This window comes from Rattus norvegicus, chromosome 5 (genome assembly GCF_036323735.1).
Source record: "Rattus norvegicus strain BN/NHsdMcwi chromosome 5, GRCr8, whole genome shotgun sequence".
Taxonomy (NCBI): Eukaryota; Metazoa; Chordata; class Mammalia; order Rodentia; family Muridae; genus Rattus; species Rattus norvegicus.
In genome coordinates this window covers 18,123,516-18,137,659 of record NC_086023.1, presented here as the reverse complement: position 1 = coordinate 18,137,659, position 14,144 = coordinate 18,123,516, and positions in this window count along the sequence as shown.

Genomic DNA, 14,144 nt, shown 5'->3' with positions numbered 1-14,144 from the left:
CCTTTCATGTTAAAAGTCTTGGAAAGATCAGGAATCCGAGGCCCATACCTAAACATAGTAAGAGAATATACAGCAAACCAGTAGCAAACATCAAACTAAATGGAGAGAAATTTGAAGCAATCCCACTAAAATCAGGGACTAGACAAGGCTGCCCACTTTCTCCCTACCTATTTGACAGAGCACTCAGACAACAAAAGGAAGTCAAAGGGATAGGAAAGGAAGAAGTCAAATGTAACTATTTATGTATGATATGATACTATACCTGTGACCCCAAAAGTTTCACAAAAGAACTCCTAAGCCTGATGAACAACTTCAGCAAAATGGCTGGATATAAAATTAACTCGAACAAACAGTAACCTTCCTATACTCAAAGGATAAACAAGTTGAGAAAGAAATTAGGGAAACGACACCCATCATAATAGTAACAGGTAATATAAAATTCCTCGGCATGACTCTAACCAAGTAAATCAAATATTTGTATAGCAAGAACTTCAAGTCTCTGAAGAAAGAAATTGAAGATCTCAGAAGATGGAAAGATCTCCCATGCTCAAGAATTGGCTGGATTAATATTACAAAAATGGCCATCTTGCCAATAGCAATCTACAGATTGAATGCAATCCCCATCAAAATTCCAACTCAATTCTTCATAAAGTGAGAAAGCATTTGCAGATTCATTTGGAATAACAAAAACCCGGGATATTGAAAACTATCCTCAACAATAAAAGAACTTCTGGGGGAAAAACCATCCTTGACCTCAAGCTGTATTACTGAGCAATAGTCATAAAAATTGCATGGTATCAGTACAGAGACAGGCAGGTAGATGTATGGAATAGAATTGAAGACAGAAATGAACCAACACACCTATGATCATTTGATCTTTGACAAAGGAACTAAAACCATCCAATGGAAAAGCTAGCATTTTCAACAAATGCTGCTGGTCAACTGCAGGTCTGCCTGTAGAAGAAGGCAAATTGATCCATTTTTATCACTCTGTACAAAGCTCAAGTCCAAGTGGAGCAAGCACCTCCACATAAAACCAGATACACTCAAACTAATAGAAGAGAAAGTGCAGAAGAGCCTTGAACACACAGGCACTAGGGAAATTTTTCTGAATAGAACACCAATGGCTTATGCCCTAAGATCAAGAATCGACAAAATGGCTTCATAAAATTGCAAAGCTTCTGTAAGGCAAAGGACACTGTCATTAGGACAAAACAGCAACCAATAGATTGGAGAAAGATCTTTACCAAACTTACATCTGATAGAGGGCTAATAGTCAAAATATACAAAAATCTCAAGAAGTTAACTCCAGAGAATCCAATAACTCTATTAAAAAATAGGGTACAGTATTAGACAAAAATTCTCAGCTGAGGAATATTGAATGGTTGAGAAGTACCTAAAGAAATACTCCACATCCTTAGTCATCAGGGAATTGCAAATCAAAACAACTCTGAGATTCAACCTCACACCAGTGAGAATGGCTAAGATCAAAAACTCAGGTGCCAACACATGTTGGCTGTTCCTCAGAAAATTGGACATTGTACTACCTGAGGACCCAGCTATACCTCTCCTGGGCATATACCCAAAAGATCTTCCAACATATATCAAGGACACATGCTCCACTATGTTCATAGCAGCCTTATTATAATACCCAGAAGCTGGAAAGAACCCAGATGTCATTCAACAGAGAAATGAATACAGAAAATGTGGTACATCTACACAATGGAGTACTACTCAACTATTAAAAACAATGACTATATGGAATTTATAGGCAAATGTATGGAACTAGAAAACATCATCCTGAATGAGGTAACCCAATCGCAAAAATACACACCTGGTATGCACTCATTGATTAGTGGATATTAGCCCAAAAGCTCAGTTTACACAAGATATAATCCACAAACCACATGAAACTCAATAAGAAGGAGGACTAAAGTTCGGATGCTTCAGTCCTTCTTATAAGGGTAACAAAAATATTCATAGGAGGGGATATGGAGACAAAGTTGGAGCAGAGACTGAAGGAATGGCCATTCAGAGCCTGCCTCACCTCACCAACCCGTACACAGCCACCAAACCCAGACAATATTGCTGATGCCAAGAAGTGCATGGTGATAGGAGACTGATATAGCTGTCTCCTGAGAGGCTCTGCCAGAGCATGACAAATACAGAAGCAAATGCTAACAGCCAACCATTGAACTGAGAACAGGGTGCCGATTGGAGGAGTTTAGAGAAAGGATTGTAGGAATTGAAGTGGTTAGTAACCCCTAAGAACAACAATACCAAGCAACCTAAGCTCCCAGGGACTAAACCACTATCCAAACAGTATGCATGGACAGAGCCATAGCTCCAGCTGCATATGTAGCAAAGGATGGCCTTGTCGGGCACCAAGGAGAAGAGAAGCCGAGTCAAGGCTGGACCTCCTAGTGTAGGGGAATGGGAGGAAGGTGTAGGTGGATGGGTGGGTGAACACCCTCATAGAAGAAAGGGGAAGGAGGATGGGATCGGGGGTTTATAGACAGGAAATCAGGAAAGGGGATAACATTTGAAATGTAAATTTAAAAATCCAATAAAAAATGAACATGCAAATGTAATTATAGTTACTTATGCATAACTGTAAGAAAAATGTTATCAAAGGTAGTCAGACCAGCAAGAACTCATATTTCCTGAAATTTCCCTTCCCCTTTGTGTGTTTTCCAGCCTGAGTTGGTCCTTGGTGTCCCTTTTTTCTGAAGATCATTATCTAGATGTGCTACTTCCACTTCACTCGTGTTTCTTTGTGTGAACTGAGATTATTCTAGCAGTCATAGACATATAGTAAGTTAAAATGTGCTACTGTGTTCAACTGCTCAGCAACAGAATACCTTTAACTGCAAAGCTACCAGAGCATTAACAGGATTTACGTTTTTAAAAATAATGCCTACACTCCTGGCGCTTAGTAGGTAGGAGCAGGAAGAGAGAGTTCAGGATCAGCTGCATAGTGATTTTGAAACCAGGCTGAGCTAGGCAAGATTCTATTTTTAATAGGAAATTAAGATTACAATTAAAATCTAAATTCCACCACACCAATGAAAGAAGCACTTGAGACACAATGAGATATATCACACGCCTTTAACATTAGATATATCACACGCTTTAACATTAGTCACAAGAGCTAAGGATGTACCTTCTCCCAAACTGATGAGAATAACTGAAGCCAATCCCAGACTAAAATCTTGGCAATGAGATGCATATACAGAGCTCATGAAAGGATATATCAAATTCATAAAAGGGATAATTAAAACAACCTTGAAAGAGAATAAAGAAGAAACAATTGAACTCTTTTGAAGTCCTGTTTTTAGTTCCAGCATTAAAAACTGTGGGTCTCTAGCAGAGCAAGACATAGATAAAGCCATGTTAACAAACAAACTTGTCCAGCATCTCCGGTGAAGACCTTAGTTCAAAACCAATCTGATAGAATAAAGCTACTTTCAATGCATAGGCAGAAGTAATTGTGTATCCATAAGCAAAAAAATATGAACATTTGCCTAAGCATTATATGTTTAAAAAAAGTTCAAAATGAACCAGCATGGGTTCAGGGTCTTTAATACAGCAGGATCGAACTTACCTAGCGTGCATGAAGCCTTCTGTTGACAATAATGTCTTTTGAAATTGAAAAACATAAAGATTATACAACTTTTAGGGGAAAATATAGAAGAAAATATTGAGCTCTAATATGAGGAGAAGAAAGCCTTGAACACCTACAAAAAGATTGATCGATAAAAAGAAAATTAAAAATTTTGCTCTGTTAAAGACAGTTAAAACATGAGTTAATAAGAGCATGGAAAAATGTTTACATGTGGTAAGACATAGTAAAGTAATTTTTTTCTGCCAAGTTGTGCAAAACCAGTTTTACCTCAGAAATATTACTTCTGAATAATTTACATGTTTTCAGAACTGTCTACACAACTCATAAGCATCCCATGTAAAGAGATTTTCTATAAAACAATGCTATGGCTGTTTCCCACCTACGTCTTTCTGTTCCTCTTCTTTCTGACCCCTGTGCCAAAGGAAAGAATGCTTGTTCAGCCAGATGTAACTGTCCTGAAAATTTTCAACTGTCAAGACACCCTGTTCTTCCACCCCTGTCCTGAATTCTTTCCTCCCCCCATCTCTGCTGTGTTTTATTCAAGTAGATAATTGGTGTAGATTGTGAGGTTAAACCTCACCAGTAAGAAACAGCCAAGTTCCCCATGAGATAGGAATAAGGGTACCACCTTAGTCATGTACCCTGGCTTCTGGAAGCTGTGTACCCTTCTGATTAGAACTACATTTAATTACCTTTCTGTGTCATCTTATTCAGAGGGGTGGTCTTTTTCTTTGTGACCCTAAGAATATTTCTAATTTCTAATGATACTGTACATCAAATAAAGACAAACATCTGGAATATGTTTAGGAAAGTAACTCTTAAAATGCAATAGAAAAAATAAAGAAATAATCAAGTTATAAAATGTTGAAAGGCATAAAGACACATTTCACTAAGGGACATATGCAGATGGTACTAATCACATGGAAATGTGTTCAATATCTTTAGCCATTAGAGAAATGCAAATTAAGGCTGCAATGAATGTCACTAAATGCCACAGAGAAGGGCTAAGATAAATAACTATGACAACTGCAAAGGCTGTGAAAGATGTAGACAACTGACACCGTTCACACATGGATGCTGGAAACGTGCAGTTCCGCCTCTTTGGAGGATATTCTCTGTATTCACTAGGAAGAGAACCAACAGAATAAATGTATGTATTGACAGAGGGGGTGTTAGCTTGGCTTACTTGACACTCACAGGAGAGTGTAACCATGGCTGTTTCACACCCAATAGATCAAGAACTAGGTCGTTGTTCCATCCACAAGGCTGAGTATCTCAGCAGCTGATCCTGGTCCCTGGGGCCTGCCTGGAGAACTATCGGTCTTCCATCCACAAGGGAAGCCAGAAGAAGCTGAATTTAGTGTCAGCAAAGAAATAAGTAGTGGTAGTAAGTAAATTGGCACAATTTCAAACTCAGGTCTTGTTATGCTTGTCCTAACAGCTCTAACTCGGGCCTACTGTTTTCTCTGTAAGCTCCCCAGAACTTTGGACATGTAACAGCTAGGCAGAGTCACCTCTCTTGTAGACCCCCTAGACCACAGAGCTCAGATCCTGTGCTAGTGGAAACTTAGGGGTGTTCTAGTAGGAAAAAATATATACCAGGTCTTAAACTTAGTATGAAGAACTAATATAAATTACTTTGATAATGTTTAATTGGTTTCCTATAAAAATGATCATATATAGGACATTGTGAGTTAAATATGTAAGAAAATTAATTTTTCTTTTTAATATGGTTATTGTAAGACAGGAAACCGCATTTGTGGCTCATGTTGTGTGTCAGTTGGACAGGGCTTCTGCACACTCAGTCAGCATCAGACAGTGTGCATCACAGTGGGCCCTTCTTCTGCAACCATTCACTAAAGCCACCAGCCATAGGCATATACTGTGTACTCTACCTTCTCATGACAGTGCATAGAGACTGATTCCACTGTTTCAACAATCTTCCTAGCCTGTTCTCTCTGAGTTGCACATACAGATCTAACCTAAATTCCTAAGACCTTTGCAGCCAGGTTTCGTAGGAGGGGCAGATTCCATATTCGCACTATGTGGTTAGAAATTAGTAGCAGCAATGAGAAAAAGAAGACGATGTGCAGGGAAGATTCATGGGTATAACAATACAAGCTCCTTACTTTCTGGGCATCCCTGACTGAAATTCTGGATTCTGGTAACATCCACTCTCAGTGCTAAGCCAAGGACCATGGCAGCTGTGTGGCTTCTGTCAAACTGCCCTGTAGTAGGATATCTCCTAGGTGTGTTGCTCCTCATTGCATTCTTTCTTGAATTTCAGCATCTCCCCCTGGTTTGGGGGCCATTTGCAACATACATATGGTTTAAGATGTTCCTGTAAGCTTAAATGTTCCAGAATAGATACCAAGAACTTTGACCAATGCTGCCTACTGAACTCAGCATCTCTTTATGAGGAGTAATTTAGTCTTTTCTAAATGTGCATCGCTAATATAATTTGCAATATGCAGTAAGAGTTCCACAATGGCCAGCAAGATGACTCAACAGGTAAAGGTACTCACTGCTAAGCCTGATAATCTGAATTCTTTCCCTAGAACCCACATGATGGAAAGAGATAACTGATTCCCACAAGTTGTCCTCTGACCTCTATACCTTCTTTTCCTCTGTCTCTGCCTCTCTCTCTATTTTTTATCTCTATGTCTCTCCCATTCACATGCACTCATACACACACATATTTACATACAAACAAAAAATGCAATTTTAAAAAAAAGTAAGAGTCTGTGTGTTCTCTGCATAACACCAGCTAGCAGACTGGTGAGGCAGGAAGGAAATCTGATTCAACAGGATTTAGTAGCTAGTATTGGTTCAAACTTCTACAGTCTGGCAGTTTATTTTAGCCATATATAAATACATACAATTTAGAAAACGTTTCCTGGTGTAACATAACCCACTGTACCAAAAGAGACATAATTACAATGAAATGTTCTCAAAGTACCTGTCCTGTCTTCCATGAAGAGAGGTCCTAAAATAGGTTATATGTGTTATTTTGAGGGCCGAGGGGAGGCCTCTGGTGTATGTTTGGTCATATAGACTGTGTGGAGGTGATCTAAACTATTAGCAACCTTTGGCCTGTATTGTGGGAGCTTGGGAGAATCAGTTATGGCCTGGTCCTACAGTCATTACAGACTTACCTAGTTATTAGCCACCTCCATTCCCAGCCTTCTGGCTTGAAAACAGGTTGTACATCTTTCTTTTCCTAAGTTTTAAATGTATTCTTCTCTCATACAATGCATCCCAACCACAGCTTCACCACCACCCCTCCCATGTTCCCTCTCCCCAAGATCCACTCCTCTTCCTTTTTCATTCAGAAAAGAGCAGGCCTCCCAGAAATGTCAACCGAACTCAGCATATCAAGTTGCAATAAGACTAGTCATAAACCCATATCGAGGCTGGACGAAGCAACCCAGTAAGAAAAAAATAGGTCCCTTAAGCAAAGAAGAAAAAAAGTTGGGGGCTGGAGAGATGGCTCAGCCGTTAAGAGCACCAACTGCTCTTCCAGAGGTCCTGAGTTCAATTCCCAGCAACCACATGGTGGCTCACAACCATCTGTAAAGAGATCTGATGCCCTCTTCTGGTGTACTGAAGACAGCTACAGTGTACTTATATATACTAAATGAATAAAAAAAAATTTAATGATCACCAAAAAAAGTTAGGAGTCCAACAAAAAACCCAATACTACAGAACCACAGCTTGTATGCAGAGGGCCTGGTACAGACCCATGTAGGCTCTGTGGTTGCTGCTTCAGCCTCTGGGAGCCCATTTGAGCCCTGTTTAGTTGACTCTGTGGGACATTTTCCTGGTATCCTCAACCCCTCTGGCTCCAACAGTCATTTTGTCCCATATTCTGCATAGTTCTTCAAGCTCTGCCTAATGTTTGGCTGTGGGTCTCATATCTACTCCCATCAGCTGCTGGAAGATAACTCTTTAATGATGACTGGGCTGGGTATCAATTTATATGTATAGCAAAATATGAATAGGAATCATTTTATTGACATTGTTGTTGTTGTTTTTGGTGGTGGTGGTCATGTTTGATTCTATCCTAGCCTAGGTCTCTGAGCCATCCAGCTTTCTGATCCTGGCCATGTAGGCAGTATCAGGCATGGGTTCCATCTCATGGTATAAACCTCAAATTAGACCAGTCATTTGGTTGGTGATTCCCACAAGCTCTGAACCACCATTGCCCCAGAATATCTTGCAGGCAGGGCAAGGTGTAGGTTGTAAATTTAGTGGCTGGGTTGGTATCTCAGTCTTAACACTGGGAACCTCGCTTAGTTAGAGAAGATGGTGATTCAGTCTCCATATCCTCCATTACTGTGAGTCCTTGCTCAAGTTGACCTCATAGGTTCCAGGAAGTCTTCACTGCACTAGGCTTCCAATATTACCCCTAAATATCACCTATTTTAGTCATCTTTCCCTGTACTCTCTACATCTTTTCTTTGAAAAGATAAGCCTAAATGTTTAACATTTTTAGTTTCCCCTGTGCTGACTCTGAGCTCAAGGATATTTGTGTTCCTAACAAAAGTCCTATAAATAAATTCTATTAGCAATCATGTCAGACACTTCTACAGTGTAGTAGTCATCACAAAGAAAAATCAAGCACAGCATGTGTGGATCATGAATGTCCCCAAAGGCCCTGTTGTCTCCCAGTCTATGGAGATCTTGAGAGGTAGAAGAAGCTTTAGGGCAAAGGTACTAAGAGAAGAAAGTCAGGCTATTTGGGAAAGACCTTTGAATAGGATATTAGGATTCTGGCACTGTCCTATCTATTTATTTCTTGGACACCATGTGTTGAACATCCCTTCTTCATCATGAACTCCTTCCTTGACATATTATGCTATCCCAACCCAAAACAACAGGGCCAAAGAGCTATGGAGTAAAACCTCTGAAACAGTGAACCAAGACACACCAGTCTTCCCTACATTACATAAGGTACCTTGTCACAGTTACAAACAGCTGACTAAAAATTCATAAAAGAGATGTATTCCAAAACGTCACAAGTATGTGTCTGACTGAAGGTTTCATTTGATTCATTTTGATGCACTGGTGATCAATGTTGCTACTGAAATTGGGTATAATGGCACATACCTATAAATGCCAGCACTTGCAAATTGGAGACTTGAGTGGAAAAGGAGTTCAAAGTGACTTTTAACTACTTAGTAATTTTAAACTCAGCCTGTACCACACAAGGCCTTATCCAAAACATAAACAAAACAAATATCTCATTAATAAAAAAATATTAAGTTATAGCTTTGATCATTCTTTACACTCTATATTTAGATATATTTTTGATAAATTGGTTCTAATGATTACCAAGTTTCTAATTGCAGTACTGTTTTCTCTCTGATCATAATAATACCTATGTTTAGATCACTAAGCTGTAAATGACATTCTTGCTCCTTTGAATATAAATTCTCTAACACATACTGGCAAAGGCTATCCTCCAGGAACATTAACCATCACTGCAGACTGTCAAGATCTCTCATGAGTACAGGACTCAGGTCTGGGTGTAGCTAAGTGGTAGGTCATTTGTTTAGCATGTCCAAGGCCCTGGGTTCCAACCCCAGCAACAAAAACTTTTATTAAAAGTCTTAACTCTACCACAGTCAATCCTCTGGGTTGTCTGCAGTGACCCATCTTGAAGGATAGATAATGCCTTCTTTGGAGCTTTGCAGTTCAGATTCGCTGACTTGGTGGAGGCTCCTTCTTGTTTGACCCCCCTCTTACTCCACATGCAGATGCCCAGCTTGGATGTTCATCCCCTTTGGACTTTGAGGCCAAGAGAACCAGAGCCAATGAAGTAACTCACTGTGCTGAAATACTTTTTTCCTCTATCACAGGAGTCTGTATCCTCTGCCAGGATAACTTACAAGCTCGGTATGTGGGATTAAACCAATGCAACATCTGGCATTTGGTGGTTCAGAGGAACCACATTTGATTTTTTAATACCAACGAAACTGTTTTCAGGCTTTATGGTAATAACTTCAGTATAATTCAAAGAACTGGGTGATTTAAAGCATCAGGAATTATGATTCTCTAATGTGTGTTTTCAGATGTATTGTCAGAAAGCCTGTTTAATTTCCAGAATCTATTAAAATGTGATTGCGTTTTGGGCTAACTATTATTATCTTTTCTTCTGTTTAATTACCCAGGAAGAGTAGTTATAGCTTAAACTTCTTGTTCATTTCCCACAGAAGAGCATTTGTAAATTGAAATTGTGGTCTCCTACCTCCACCACTACTCAGACTTCAGAAGTGTCAGTCACCCAGGCCACCGCTTTTTCAAGATCACTGCACAAACATTCGTTGAATGCCTGTTTCAGAAGGCATTGTGCTGAGTGCAGGAGAAAAGCAAGCGATGACCAATGCAGGGTCTCAACAGTAACAGCCACTCATTCCATGCTGAGAAGGGGAGAGCACCCAGAAGCAGGGCATAAAGGGGCACTGAAAAGGGCAACACAGAACTAATGAGAGTACAAAGACAATGACTGGGAAAAGACAGAAGATAAGAGTAGAGGAAAGCTGAAGAGAAGTTAGGAAAGACAGAAGAGGGGAAGAGGTAGGAGAAGGGTATCTGCTGACCTTTGGGTAGGCCTTGCATAGAGCTGCAGCATTCTGTCCTTTGGTAGCAGCAGTGGACACAAAGGCGTGATCTGCAAGGTCTAGGGTATCCAGGAAGCCACAAGATTCTAGGCACAGAGGCAAAAAGAGCAATAGGGGCTACCAAGACACAGTTTCAAATTTCATGGGGAGAGACAGAGACAGAGACAGAGAGAGACAGAGAGAAAGGACCTCTTACCTCCCTCTTCCTTCCCCACCTTGTTCTCTAGTCCAGGGGGCATTAAAAATTCTGCCTCTCTAATGACTTTGAAATTAGTATAGATTGAATATGTTTTACATTTTAAGAAGTTTATTTAAAGTTTTAGAAAATAATACTGTTGCTCCATGTATTGTTAAAAACAAATACTACTGACGGGCTCTTCCAAGCGACTTAAGGAAAGTTTGCATGTGGAGTACTAACCCTGCTTTAAAAATGCTTTTTATTGTTATTATTATTATTATTATTATTATTATTATTATTATTATTATTATTATTATTATAGTTTCTATTGCTGACAAAATACTGTGACCAAAAGCAATTCAAGGACTTTATTTGACTCATATGTTGTAGGTCATAATCAGGGGAAGACAAGGCACGAACTCAAGACAGGAACCTGGAGGCAGAAACTGAAGCAGAAATTATAGAGGAGTGCTGTTCATTGGCTCGGTCCTCATAACACATTCAGTCTTTTTCTTATACAGCCTAGGAGCACCTGTTCAAGGATGGCACTGCTTACAGCAAGCTGTTTCCCCCGAGATCAATAATTAATCAAGAAAATGCCCCCACAACATTGCCTATAGGACAATTAATTGAAAGTTTTCTCCATTTTTAATCAATTGAGATTTCTTCTTCTCCAGTGACTTCAGCTTGTGTCAGGCAATAAAACAAAACAAGCCAACACACTCAGCAACACATTGCTGTTGAACTTTATGAGTTACCGCACTTTCAGAGAATCTCACATGGATATGGCCTCATCAAAACTCCTGAGGACTGGCACAGATAGCTTTACATGGTCAAGCTATGTCTCTGTGATTGCACCTTGATTTAAGTGCTTTACAGATGTGATCGTCATCCACAGTCACTTGACTAAGTAAGACAGGGGAGGTTTGCCCAGATCATCTGAGGGGCCTGATTCGAACAGGTGAAAAGCCAGAGCTGGTGTTTCCCTGAGGAAGCAGGGCTCTGCCCAGGGACGTTAACTTCATTCCCAGTACTAAGATTGAGCTTCCCTCATTATTATTTGAATGTGAATAGTCACCTCTTTAATTCTCCCAAGGAATTAATACATCTATCTTCTAATGCTTTTATTTTCTGGCAGATGTCACTGCAGAGACTTACACAAGAAACAGTCTAAGTCAAGTCCAGGACAAGTAAGTGCAAACTACAACAAAATCAAGTACTGAATGAGGATGGGAGCTTTCACCTAACCACAACAGAGGAGGCTCACAGCTCCAGAAAGACTGAGCTCATAAAACATGGGCTTGTGTCAAGAATGATATAGCCGGCTAAGATCAAAAACTCAGGTGACAGCAGGTGCTGGCGAGGATGTGGAGAAAGAGGAACACTCCTCCATTGTTGGTGGGATTGCAGACTGGTAAAACCATTCTGGAAATCAGTCTGGAGGTTCCTCAGAAAATTGGACATTGAACTGCCTGAGGATCCAGCTATACCTCTCTTGGGCATATACCCAAAAGATTCCTCAACATATAAAAGAGACACGTGCTCCACTATGTTCATCGCAGCCTTATTTATAATAGCCAGAAACTGGAAAGAACCCAGATGCCCTTCAACAGAGGAATGGATACAGAAAATGTGGTACATCTACACAATGGAATATTACTCAGCTATCGAAAACAACGAGTTTATGAAATTCGTAGGCAAATGGTTGGAACTGGAAAATATCATCCTGAGTGAGCTAACCCAATCACAGAAAGACATACATGGTATGCACTCATTGATAAGTGGCTATTAGCCCAAATGCTTGAATTACTCTAGATCCCTAGAACAAAGGAAACTCAAGACGGATGATCAAAATGTGAATGCTTCACTCCTTCTTTAAATGAGGAAAAAGAATACCCTTGGCAGGGAAGGGAGAGGCAAAGATTAAAACAGAGACTGAAGGAACACCCATTCAGAGCCTGCCCCACATGTGGCCCATACATATACAGCCACCCAATTAGACAAGATGGATGAAGCAAAGAAGTGCAGACCGACAGGAGCCGGATGTAGATCGCTCCTGAGAGACACAGCCAGAATGCAGCAAATACAGAGGCGAATGCCAGCAGCAAACCACTGAACTGAGAATAGGTCCCCCGTTGAAGGAATCAGAGAAAGAACTGGAAGAGCTTGAAGGGGCTCGAGACCCCAAAAGTACAACAATGTCAAGCAACCAGAGCTTCCAGGGACTAAGCCACTACCTAAAGACTATACATGGACTAACCCTGGACTCTGACCCCATAGGTAGCAATGAATATCCTAGTAAGAGCACCAGTGGAAGGGGAAGCCCTGGGTCCTGCTAAGACTGAACCCCCAGTGAACTAGACTATGGGGGGAGGGCGGCAATGGGGGGAGGGTTGGGAGGGGAACACCCATAAGGAAGGGGAGGGGGGAAGGGGATATTTGCCCGGAAACCGGGAAAGGGAATAACACTTGAAATGTATATAAGAAATACTCAAGTTAATAAAAAAAAATATTGGTTGGGGATTTAGCTCAGTGGTAGAGCTCTTGTCTAGCAAGCGCAAGGCCCTGGGATCGGTCCCCAGCTCCGGAAAAAAAAAAAAAGAATGATATAGCCAGGCTGGAATTGGAGAATGTACTGACCCATAGCATGAGACATAAAGACTTGAAACAGTACCAAAAGTCTATACTATCGAGACTAATGATATTTTAATCCAACTGTGATATTAAGTTTTATGTCAATTTGACATAGATCGATTCATCTAATAGGGAAGAAATCTTAATTGAGAAAATACATCCATAAAATTGACCTGTTAGAAGTCTGTAGGGCATTGTCTTGATTGATGACTAATATAAACTAACCAAGTTTGTATTGACTGATGACCAAGTCCACATCAAGGCAAATCAGTCTCCTTTTATTTCTTTCAATGAATTAAGGAGAGAATGATAGCTAATCATGATTGTCAACTTGACTATATCTGTTATATCAAAACTGAAGATACAAAGTGTGTTATATCTAAAACATGCCTATAAAAATTTTTCTCGATTGGACTGTGGAAGGTGAAAAAATCTACCCTAAATCTAGGCTGCTCCTTCACTGGCAATTCATGTAAACAGGTATGGAAGAAGGAAGCTTTTGCTTTTTGGCTTCTTGCTTACTCTCAATGGCAAGTTTATCTGTCCTGTTGCTGAGGTATTTCTTAGCTCCCTCAATGGTCATAAGAAGTGGCATTATTAGGATGTGTGGCCTTGTTGGAGTGGTGTGGCCCTGTTGGAGGAAGTTTGTTATCAGGGTGGGCTTTGAGGTTTTAAATCCTCAAGCCAGGCCCAGTCTCTCTCTCTCTCTCTCTCTCTCTCTCTCTCTCTCTGTCTCGCTCTCTCGCTCTCTCTCTCTCTCTCTCGCTCTCTCTCGCTCTCTTTCTCTCTGTCTGCTGCTGAGGATCCAGATATAGAACTCATAGCTACCTCTCTGCCTGTTTGTCACCATATTGGCCTGTGTGCCACCATGCTTCCTGCCATGATGATAATGGGCTAAATCTCTGAATTGCAAGCTAGCCCCAATTAATGTTTTTGTTTGTAAGAGTTGCTGTGGCCATGCTGTCTTTTCATAGCAATAAAAACACTAAGACACTATTGTTAACAGAAGATTAGCAGCTCTCTGGAAATTATCTGGGACTCCAGTGCCTAATTGAGACTGTTGAGGCATCCAATCTATTGGACT